Raw genomic sequence first — 12,371 nt, 5'->3', positions numbered from 1 at the left:
GAGTAATGTTTTAGTGCCTAACATAGATTTATGTGAAAAGAATTGTAGATGAACTCTGTACATTAAAGCATTTGCTTTTTTGCCTCTGAAGAAAGATTGGTGCATCAAGGTAACCTCCCATACTGAACTGTGTCTAAAGTGCTTTATGCCATTCACTATGGGTATTTGTTTCCATTGCCTAATGGCTTACTTTTGTAATCCCAGCTATCAAAAGGTGGAGATTAGGAGGAATACCAGCTCAGGCAGAACAGTCTACAAGACCCTGTTTCAATGAAAAAAGCTGGAAATGGTGAAATATGCCTATCACCTCCAGTTATATGGGAGGTTGAAATCGGGAAGACTGTAGTTCCAACTTATCCCAGGCAGGAACATCCACGAGATTTCATTTTAGCAGAAGATGCTGGTTTTGATGGTGTGTTCTTGTTATTTGGTCTTTGGCCAGAAGCCTAAACTAGTAGATCACAGTCCAGGCATGAGTCGTGATAGCAAGTGAGATTCTCTCAAAAATGACTGGTGCACAAAAGTACTGGAGTCCCATGTACATGGGCTCAGTGGTGGAGTACTTGACTAGCAAGTAAGAGGCTCTGAGTTCAAATCCAGTGCCAGCAAAAGAGAAATGAATCGTGCTTACTAATTTGTTTCTCTCATTTATATGAAGATAGATACTAGCAAAAATAAGTGTAAAGAAGATCATGAAAACAAACCATTTCTAAAAAATTGTTAACTGTTGGATTTTAATATAGCTGCTGATGGATTTTTGTGGGTTTTTTGAAATAATGTCTAATTTAGAAACTATCTCTATAGTGATTTGTTATTTGCTCTTTTCCTCATCTTTCTTTACCTTCTTTTTTAAAAAAATATTTATTTTGTCAGATGATATGTAGGTAGCCAAAGGAACATAAGCTAAGCTTCTTTCTCTGTTTTTGTCTCCCCCCCACATATTTGATGTTGATTCTCCAGATAAACAGAAGGCCTTTGAAATCACTAGTTTAAACCAGGTTTACAAAAATATTGAGTTTTAAGTGAGAGAACAACACTCTACTGGAAAGATGAAAAGAAAACTGGTAGAATGCAGCAATGGTACTCACTGGACACTATGTTGAAAATGAACTATCCAACTTGTGGATGGGGATGGGAGGGAAAAATGTGGAGAGAGTGAGGGAAGGGGTGACATTGTCCAAAAGAAATGTACTCATTATCTGACTTATATAACTGTAACCCCTCTGTGCATCACCTTTATAATAACAATAAAAATAAAATTGAAAAATAAAGTTAAATAAAAATTTTTGTAAAAGCATCTACTCTAACATCCTCAGAGCTGCTATCCCATGAAATGCAACGTGGCCTTAGGAGGTCCAGACACAAGGTCCTAGACATGATACTCCTGAACCTTAGAATAAAGACGACACTTTTAAGACTAGCTTAAACTCCCTTTATCCCCTAGACTGAATAAAAAAAGAGGGAAGGAGCCCCAAACTCTAATGGTGTTCTTTCCATAGAGACCTTCTCAGTCAGTCTGCCATCTGATCCCCCTGTAGCGTCTGGCACAGGCCCCTGGCCTGCCATTATTACCCATCTGCTACAGTGCTGCAAGAATAGACTCAGCATTGATCTATGCCAAAGACTCCTCTTGGATCCTACTGATCTGTAGGAGAGGTTTCCCAGGGGGTATCGCCCTAACCAGGATCCCCTGGAACCCTTGAAAAGTGGTGATGAGTTTGGGATTTAGGATATGAGTAACCACATCTCATTTCCATAGGAGAGCTGGGAGAATGGATCTGGGCCACTGGCCATGGTCAGGAAATCGAGTTCCTGCTGTGTGGAATGGTGATTACGCCTGGCTTTCTATTCTGCTTGCTGCCTTTTGCTGCCTTCTGTGTATATGTTGTGCCTCAACTGTGCAGGTGGTCACCAAACAAAACTGTACCAATTATTCTGGCTGGCAGCAAGAGGAGAGAGGTAGGGGGAATATACCTTGGCTTCAAGAACTGGCTGCCAGATGGGGGTGTCTCTAAGGCCTAGCTGTGAACAGGAGTTCCTCACTAAGAATAATCTTGGCCATGATTCCACAGAGCCAGACTGACATGCCTGGAACCAAGATTTTTTTCCTGGGGAAGATGGAAAATACAAGGAGAGGATAGGATAGGGACAGGCAAGGAAAAAACATTTTAGGGTAAAATTGCATTTTAGCTCTGAACACACACACACACACACACACACACACACACACACACACACACAGTAGAGCTAAAAGAGGGGAAACAGATGATAGATAATTGAAACAGACAGACAGACAGACTCATAGCCCCAATTCCAAAATGCAATCTTACCCAAAGGTGGCAAATTATAGCAACTGGTGGGTCTGATACTTATTAGGTGTTCACTTTCCAAGTTTCCTGTGGTTTTGAAAGTATTTCAAATCTTTAAGGTAAAAGGAAACAACGATCACATCAATGACTAAAACACAGGTAGGAAAGAAAAACCTGGCTAATGCCCCACCTCTCTGAACTAGAGATAGAAATCTTTTATCAGAGTATTTGTTGTTTAGATTGGCCAAACATACAGTCGTGATCATTTTTCACATGTTCAACATAGGCTCAACAAAATACTAGCACTTCAATGATCATAAGTCATCAGATTCTTAAGCTTGTTAAAGGAAGACTAATATTGAAGAAGTTGCAACAATTGAAAACTGACTGGCATCAGTATGATTAAAATTCATTTTAAAGATAGAATTTAATGTTGTACATGAGCTATTAGAATATGACTCTTTCAGGCAGGCATTTTTGGTATTTGTTTAAACATGATCTATGTCTTTTAGTAGCCAATCTCCAAACCCAGCAGCTGGTCCCATTTCTTCAGTCAAGTGAAGTATTTCCTTATCCCTGGGAAATCTACAAACTCAACATTCATTGAATTCCATATTCTTAGAACTCACTTCTACCCCTCTCCACATACTCCTGCCAAACCTAGTAACCTTTTACCCTCAGCAGAATATTTCATTCAAGCAATTTGCACACTTGCAAAATTAGACACCTAAGGTTTTTATCTTCAAAGCACTGGTCCATGGGTGTGTCCCAATTCTTGGCTTCTTGAAATAAGCATGTGTGCAAGCAGGGAAGCCTGCTTTTTGATGAGCCAAAGCTCTCGTCCTTTCTTGGGATTCAAATCAATTTCTGGATGTCTGATTCCAGGATATTTACTATGGTCAGGCTTTGGAAGGGCAGATGTTCAAAGTGAATGAGCATGTCTGTCAGTTGCTAAAATAATAATGTATGATTGCTTAACATATACTATCCTGATGACAAAATAAAGACTTTTGGAGAATAGTGTTTTGACTTTGATATTTACTAATATATTGAAGTGGGCTAAGCCCATTATTATATGTTTACTAAATGGGAGGGAACAATTGCTACCAAGGATAATAAAGGACTAAAATGAGTAATTATTTCAAGAGAAAAACAATCTTTATTATAGTCAGTATAGACTGTAGTCATTGTTTAATTCATTTACCACAAGGGTTACAAGTCTTCTTTGATTATAATAAACCATTTTGAAGTGATTAGCAATTTAACTTGCTCACAAACATAAGAATAACAACAACAATGAGAAAATATACTAATAGGAAAACTCTACACTGTAAGCTCTATTCCTCCCCTTGTGTTGAATTTTGGATATGCTTTATTGTGTTTTTCTATATTACCTATTTAGCATATAAAAGTACTTATTCAACTAAGGATATGAATGGTTTAGGTATCTTGAATGATTTTGATATTCTAAATTTGTATAAGTACTCTTAGCAGTGAATTTTGTTCTCCTTCTCATAGATGCTTTTTTCCTTTTCTTTTCCTTTTTTTTTGTTCACTCATTAACATTTCTTTTACTTTGAAGCACTTTCCTTAGCATTTCTTATAGAATATTTCTAATGGAGAGACATTTTCTTAGCTTTTCTTTGAGGATGTCCTTTTTTTATGCCTTCATTTCCTAAAGATAGGCTTTACTGGGCACACTATTCTCAGTTGACAGTCTATCTGGCTTAAAAATGTTATTATAAAGGTGATGTAAAGAAGCGTTACAGTTACATAAGTCAGGTAAAGTGTATATTTCTTTGTGGACAAAATAGCTCCTTCCCTATCTCCCAGTTTTCCCCTCCCACCCCCGCCCGCAAGTTGTATAGTTCATTTCCAGCCAAGTGTCTAGTGAGTTTCCACGGCTGCATTTGTTTACCCTTTGTCCTTCCATTTTTGCATTCTTCTGGCATTTAGGGTTTCCATTGTGAAGGCTGCTACCAGGCAAAGTGGGACCCATCTGTGCTTTTTATTTCCTTTTTCCTGAAGCATTGCAAATACCCTCTTTCACTTTTGAAAGCCAAATATTTGGTCATTTAATCCTTCTTCAAAGTTCTTGTAAGCTTTCTTCTTTTCTTCTCATTCCTTTTCCTTCATCCCCTATGTTCAAATAGTCTGTCATTAAGTTCACTAATTCTTTGTTCTGATTGACCTATGAAATTATTGATGTCTTCTATGTAGCATTTTAAATTTCACTGGTCATAATTGTCAGCTGAAGAATTATTGGATCTTTAAAACATGCTTCCACTTCTTCACTGTGCTTTCCTTAAGTTCATTCATTGTGGTTCCTTGTGGCTGCAATCAGCTACAGGCGATGCTGCTAGCACTAGGATTACAAGTGTGAGCCATTTGTGCTTGGAAATTTTCCTTTTCAAAAAAATTTTTTTTCTTATAAATTTTTTTTCTTATAAAGCAACATGACAAGTCAGCCATAGATAGTAGAATATCTGTTGGCTAACAGGCTTTCCTAGTTTCATGCAAGGGAGTTACTTGAAGTCAAAAGTTAAGCAAGGGCTACACAATTTGCATATGGGTTGTTGGTTTAAATGTCCAATAGAATTTTGCCCAACACAGTGAGCATAAAAATAAATGCATGTCACCCAAGGGAATCTCAGGTGACAAACTCCCTGGATTATCAGGTGGACATTCTTGGTAACAAGGAATAAAATGTGGCTGGGAAAATAGCTGTGAGTGCCAGTTTTTTTCTGTGTCCCAGAAAAGTCACCCTTCTCAGGAATCTGATTAAATGGGTTTTTGGGGACATAAAAACATTGGAAATAAGCTGCAAGGCACCATTTTCCCCCTACTTCCATTTATTCATTTCAAAAAACAAAGCATGTTTACAGCCAACTATGTTAAAGACCTATTAGCATGTTTTGGTGAACTTGGTGTTCTCTAATTCCTGACTTGGTTACTTTATAATCAGTAATTTCCAGGTGACTATTAAAGACAAGGTCAGTATGTATGAATTGCTCCGAGCTTTATGGCATATTGGGAAAAATGGGAATCAGGAGCTATCAAATGAAGTTCTAGTTGAAAATGCATCCATTCTAGCAACGTTCAGTTTGTCCAGACTGTGAGAGAGGAGCCACCAAGTCCACTCGGATGGCCTTAGCCAAGGCCTGCTCTGTTGGCCTCTTCGTTGTGCATCCCATCCAAGAACAGCACAGACAGCTGTGATGAGAATCAGGGCGTGGCTCTGACTGTGGGACTCTGATGCCACATTAGAATCTCTCTCTCAGCATGGCATCTGAGGTTCAGATTCATGTGTTGGCTCTGTTTCCCTGGGCATCTGGGAGGTTGTGTGAGGTCACAGGGCTTCTTGCTTCCTTTTCCAAGTGGCCTCATTTCCTTCTAGGGTAGAAGAGATACATCACCATGTGCCTTGGAGATTCCTCATTAGTTTCCAGATAATCAGCAGAGTTTTACCTTGCATCAGTACTGTATTTGAAGATGACCTTAATGAGAGAAAGACACTTTATATCAGCCTCATGGAGGATTTTATTAATATGGAATTTGGTAATTATTTGATGGTGGATCAATTTTTCAAGTCTTTATAGTTTTATATAAACACACAGGCACACCTATATACTGCAAGATACTTCTCTCGGCATTTTAAAATCTTTTCTGGGCCCTTTGTGTGTGTATTGACAAGGTGGTAAGGGTGCTCATGCAACTTAGGAATCTAGCTGGACTTAGGAATCTAGCTGGAGCATTTTGGAGAAGTGCCCTCTGAGAGAATTTGACTTTAATAAAGTCATCTAGCAATCATATATATTATGGACTCCAGAAAGAAAGGAGAACTTTATAAGATCCAGGATCTATTTCTAGCACAAGCTTTCTTGGTTATGGGATCGTGAGTTAATGAACGTAAGGTGCTGTTTTCTTCAGAGTGAAGTTCTCTGGCTCAGCAATTAAAAATCTGATTCCGTTAGTGCTGTAAGAACAACTCAGTCCTCACCAATCCCTTCGGGTAGATGCCAAGGCTACGTGACATATCTTTCCAGCCCCGAAAACCCTATCACTCCCATAGGAAACTAGCAGTGACAATTTTTTTTAATTCTAAATTTTAATTTAATTACATGTGCAAGAATATCCCCCTCTTCCAAATATATCTTGTTATAGTTGTTTTGTTAAGAAAACATTAACTTTCTTGATTTCTTTTTTCTTTGATTTTTTTGATATTAATTTTTGAGGAAGTTTGAGGAGAATGGTCCTGTTGAGGTTTTGCGTTTTGTTTTTCTCTCCATCTTGAAAATCTGTGGTATGGTACATGAAACTGAACTTGCTAACAATGGACAGTATGCAGACACGAAGCTTTAAGTCATACCCTTCAAAACTGATATCCCTGTTGTTTTAAAAACTACGTTTTGGCTGAGCATGGGTGGCTCACACCTGTAATCCTATATATTGAGGAGGCTGCGATCTGAGGATTTCAGTTCAGAGTGGCCTGGGAAGACAAATCCAGTTAATCATCAAAAAGTCTGAAATGCAGCTAAGGCTCAGCTGGCTCTACCAGCATTAGCCTTGAATAAAAAAAACTAAGACAGTGCCCAGGTGTAAGTTCAATACTGGCACAAAAAGGAAAGAAAGAAAGAAAGAAAGAAAGAAAGAAAGAAAGAAAGAAAGAAAGAAAGAAAGAAAGAAAGAGAAAGAAAGAAAAAGAAAGAAAAGAAAAGAAAAGAAAAAGTGAGGAAAAAGGGGAAGAAAAGAAAAATGATTGGGGAATATATTCGAGTTTGTATGGCTTAAGTGTGTTATGAAATGTCATTGTATTGGCAACCTGATTCATAAGTTGATATGTTAGCAGTATGAAGAGATAGGGCCTTCCAGTAGTAATTGTGATGAGTGATTCTGAAGGGATCCCTACGATGGCATTATTGTCATCATGGAAATCAAGACCCAGCTAGTTTATTTGTTCTGTCATGATATGGCACAGCCAGGAAGTCTTCACACAAGAAAACAAGTGCTCTGGGACTGGAACTGTAAGAGATACACATCTTTTCTTTATAAATTATCCAGTCTAGCGCACTTAGTTCTAGCAATAGAGAAGTGAGTAGCGATTGGGAGGAAGACAAGGATGTTTCTCTAACTGATTAGAAAACCTATACTATGAGAATTCCCCAAATCTCAAAGCACCTTGATATGGTCTGGCCATTCAGAAGAAGCAGCATTTGTTCTGCAGTTTTCTGACCTATAAATATTCCTCAAAATTGAATAGTCATATGAATCCCTTGGAAGCTGTACGTATCTGTATGTGTAAGTTCTCAGATGGTAGGGCTTGGGTAGGGCCTGAGAATCTGTATTTCTAATCTTCTTCTGATAGTGCAAAGACCCAAGTGTCTGGGACTCCAGAGGTTGGGATTCCACTCATGTGAGTAAGGCCAGGGTTACCTGCAGCTTTCCACACCTTTCCAAGTGGTTTTAGTGTGCAGCCAAGGTTGATTATTATTAGCCCTTTATACATGCTTGTGTGTACAATGATTCTTTTTTTCATATATTTTTATTGTAATTAATAGAAGGGTTACATTATATTTGCTAGATAGAAGGTACATTAATTCATGTACATTGATACTCTTTCTCATGTCTTGGTCCCCATTTTCCTCCCCCCCACCCGCACCCCTCATCTTGTTTTCCCCCTTCCCTATCCAATTTCAAATAACCAAAATATATCCAATATACAAATATATCCAATATATCAGATACCAAAGTAAGATACTGTAACAATATGAGATAGTCAAGGGGTAGCAAAAGAGATGAGAGATAACATAGCACGTTAAGGACAACAATCACTCATTATATGGCTTTTGTTTCTATATCCTAGAGGTCCTTTCATTTAGTGTCATACTATATGGCCTTATGTATCTAGGTTTTGTTCTATACAATGATTCTTAAGGAGATATGTAAGTTGAAGGAAGACTCTGCTTTGATTTAAAACTGTCCAAAGAGAGATGAACCATTTTAGACAATGACAATACCAGTCAAAGAATTTGGACCATTCATTCAGCCCAGCTGTCTTGGCAGCTTTTGAGTTCACAGTGGTTCACCTAAGAGAATAGGTTTCTGACATCTTCTAAAGCTCTGCCTAGTGCAATCATGTCCAAACATTTATATAGGAGCATACATATTCAATTTATGCTATGTACTTTTTCCTTGCTAGCTACAGAGAAATAATTATGGGGAGTGACTATGTCACTTGATCAAAGCTGTAAAGATGGGCTAGGAGTGTGGCCTAGTGGTAGAGTGCTTGCCTAGCACACACCAAGCCCTGGGTTCGATTCCTTAGTACCACATGCATAGAAAAGGCTGGATGTGGTGCTGTGGCTCAAGGGTAGAGCACTAGCCTTGAAAAAGTCCAAAGGCAGTGTGTAGACCCTGAGATAAAGCCCCAGGACTAGCCAAAAAATAAATAAAGAAAGAAATAAAGAAAGAAAGAAAGAAAGAAAGAAAGAAAGAAAGAAAGAAAGAAAGAAAGAAAGAAGCTGTAGGAGATTGTTCTGAAGCAATGGTAAACTCCTGGTCTGATAATGGAAGGACAGGAAGGTATAGCTGTGGACAACCAAGCTGAGGACAGGGGACTGGGTATGGGCCACCAGTGTCCAGTATCAGTGGATGGCTTAGTCGTTTTTATTGGAATCCTTATGGGAATGTACAACTTTCCACAACAAAACAAGGGGAAAACCACAATTGGGCCACCTTGTTACATGAACTGTTTCCATTTTTCTGTATTTCTTATTCATCATAAGAAACAATAAAGACTATAAGCCTACAATGAATAAGATTTTGTATTTTTTCTATTAACCTAGTGTTAAGTATTTTTCTTTTTAATGGCTTATGTTCTTAGAGCAGTTTTTAGACAACTTTTATAGCAGTGAATGAAAACTGTAGTCAATTTTTCTGTGATGAATAATATCCCAGTACATATTGGTATTCTTATAACTTCTTTCATTTTTTTTTTCAGTAAAGACAATATTCCTTTAGGGAGAAATTGCCAAGAGTAAGATTAAATGGTCAACGCCTATAAATATATTTGTGCCTCTGGAGGATGCTGCCAAATTGCTTCCTGGAAGGGTTATTTGAAATGAAAGTTGGCTTTTAAAGGTCAGATTTATTTTGATAGAAGACCAACATACATGTTATATTAAACTAGGCACTTACCAGCTAGTGAGGAGCAAGTCATATCATTCCTTCCTACAGAGGATGAGTGTAATAGAGGAATTGTGCCAATGTCTCTCCTGTTGTGAATGGGCCAAGTAATTACATATGTAGTTCTGTTCTTCTTCTTTTGATTGGAATTGTGAATTAGATGCTTTCATTGGGAAATTATGTTTCAGATAAACTATAGCCCAAGCCTTGGGTATGATAACCCCAAAGCTTCTTTTCTCTGCAACCCATATGGTAGAGTTGAGGTTGTCATTTCCATATCCTGTATTTGAGGAGATTAAATAAAAAAATGAAGGTTATGACTCTGTCCAACTCTCTGAAAACAATGAAACTTCAGTTTTAATAAAGCAATCAGAATCGATGGGTAGTTTAAAATACACAGCACATGGAAGTTTCATCGACATAATACCAGTTGAATTATTTTGTTATTCTTGGTTTAGCATGACCAAGATGTATTTCATGCAAAGGCTCAGATGAATACATGGATGGCCCCAAAGAAACTGAAGCCTCCGATGATCTAAGTGAGGCCTCATATTTCCTGCTGCTATCCTTGTGCTAAGCAGGCCTGGGGGACCAGGGTCAGTGGAGTGGATGCTCATCTCTGCATTATGAGTGAGATGAAAGGCACCCTTGAGAATGAGGTTTAAACACATGCTCTAAAGATGGGCTGATTTGGGCTTTTACAAATAATTTCCTCACTTAATAGTTAGGAGCCTTTGGGACAAAATGTTTAACGTTGCTAACCTAGGATTTACCTTCCATAACATTTTCTATTTTTTTTTCCTTCCATAACGTTTTTATAGAATCTAGATAAGAGCTTTTTCGGGCTTAGTGGTAAAATGCTTACCTAGCATACATGAAGCCCTGGGTTCAATTTCTCAGTACCACATCAGGTAATAAATAAAAGAAATAAAATTCTCTCCCTCTCCCTCTCTCCCTCCCTCCCTCCCTCCCTCCCTCCCTCCCTCCCTCCCTCTCTCCCCCTCTCTCTCTCTCTCTCTCTCTCTCTCTCTCTTCTCTCTCTCTCTCTCTCTCTCTCTCTCTCTCTCTCTCTCTCTCTCTCTCTGTAAGTCCTGGGCTTGAGCTCAGGGCCTGAGCACTGTCCTTGAACTTTCACAAGGCTAGAGCTCTACCACTTGAACCTCAGTATCTCTTTCGCCTTTTTTCTATGTATGAGGTGGAGAGAGAAATGTACAAAACAGAGCAGTCACCTTGGAAAAATGTTTGGCAGTTTCTTAGAAAGTTAAACATGTAACTACCCTATGCACCAGCAATTACCTATTAAGTGAACAAAAATGAAAACATTTATGAAGCAAAATCTGGAAACAATCCAAAGATCCATCAACTTGAAAATTGGCAAACAGAGTGTGTTATGGTTCATACAAAAGAATATTTCCGGGAGGGGGGAAGGAAATGGGGACCATGACATGAGAAAGGGTATTAATATTTGTGAAGTAATGTACCTTCCATCTGGTGAATATAATGTAACCCTTCTATTAATTACAATAAAAATATATGAAAAAAAGAAAATGTAAGGGAGAAGTCCAAAAATGTAACCAAGATTTCACCTACATTATTTTTCTTAAATAGATAACTATGCAGCATGAGAAATTAAACTGAAAGGATTGAGTATATAAAAAAAAAGAATCTCAAGTACTTAACTGCCTGGGTTAGCTTTGAGCCATGAGCTTCAGATCTTAGCTTCCTGAGTAGCGAAGATTGCAGGCATGAACCACCAGTGTTCAGCCTTTTCCTGATCTGTTGTCCTTGCTCTGCCAGCTGCTCCCTGGGGACCTGAGTTTTGACAGACTTATTAAGGCAACTCAAACATCTTCCTTTAACTAAAAACCATAGGGAGTTAGCTACAAATCTAACATCTCAATTCTTTTTTTGTAGGTCATGGGACTTGAACTAGGCCTGGGTGCTGTTCCTGAGCTCTTTGGATCAAGGCTACCACCCTATGCCTGGGCCTGGGCACTGTCCCTGAGCTCTTCAGCTCAAGGATAGAGGTTAATTGGAGATAAGAGTCTCGGATCCTTTTGTGCCCGGTCTGGCTTTCAATCTTGATACTCAGATCACAGCCTCCTGAGTAGCTAGGATTATAGGCATGAGCCACCACACCCAGCAAAAGTTTCATTTTTTGTCCATAATCTAGGTTCATCATTGTGTAAGAGGCAGCAATTGACCTATGTAGGACTGGCCATTGTATTTGTTATTGTATCCTTGATTATATGTAATAGACCACTGATTCAATTAGAAAAAGTAATCAGAATAGACTATTCTGTAATAAAATGAATCCTGAAAGGAGCCTTCTCCTGGTCCATTTGATAAAAAAAAAAAGAATATTTCCTAGCAGCAAAAAATAAAAGTGAAATAAAGATGTACCACTATGTATAATTCAGAAGGACAAAAGAAGACAGACATAAAATTGAATGTACTATATGACTGTATTTTTTTTATAAAGCTTAAGAACACATAAAACTTATTAATGAGAAAAGTAAATACAATGGTTGCCTGTGGAAGAGATACACAAGGTCATTTCTGAAGATAAGAGAAACTTTCTGAATTTGATGGATGTTGGTTAAACGTGTCATTTAAAATAGTGTTGTAAAATATTATAGACATGATGTACAGAGGAGCTACATTTACATAAGTCAGGTAATGAGTACATTTTTTTTTCATGCAGTGTCTTCTCGCCCAGTCCCTTCTTCTCACCTCCACCCACCAGTTGCGTAATTCAGTTTCATCAGTGTCCAATGAGTGCCACTTCTGCATGTTTTCACCCCTTTCCCTCCCGTGGCCCTTCTGAAGATGGACCCTTGAATATACAATGCATAAGACAAAGAAGACAGAATCATT

The sequence above is a fragment of the Megascapheus bottae genome, chromosome 23 (genome assembly GCF_031878675.1).
Source record: "Megascapheus bottae isolate mThoBot1 chromosome 23, mThoBot2.hap1, whole genome shotgun sequence".
NCBI classification, from domain to species: domain Eukaryota; kingdom Metazoa; phylum Chordata; class Mammalia; order Rodentia; family Geomyidae; genus Megascapheus; species Megascapheus bottae.
The sequence above is the reverse complement of the archived record's forward strand: the minus strand, read 5'-3'. Positions refer to the sequence as shown.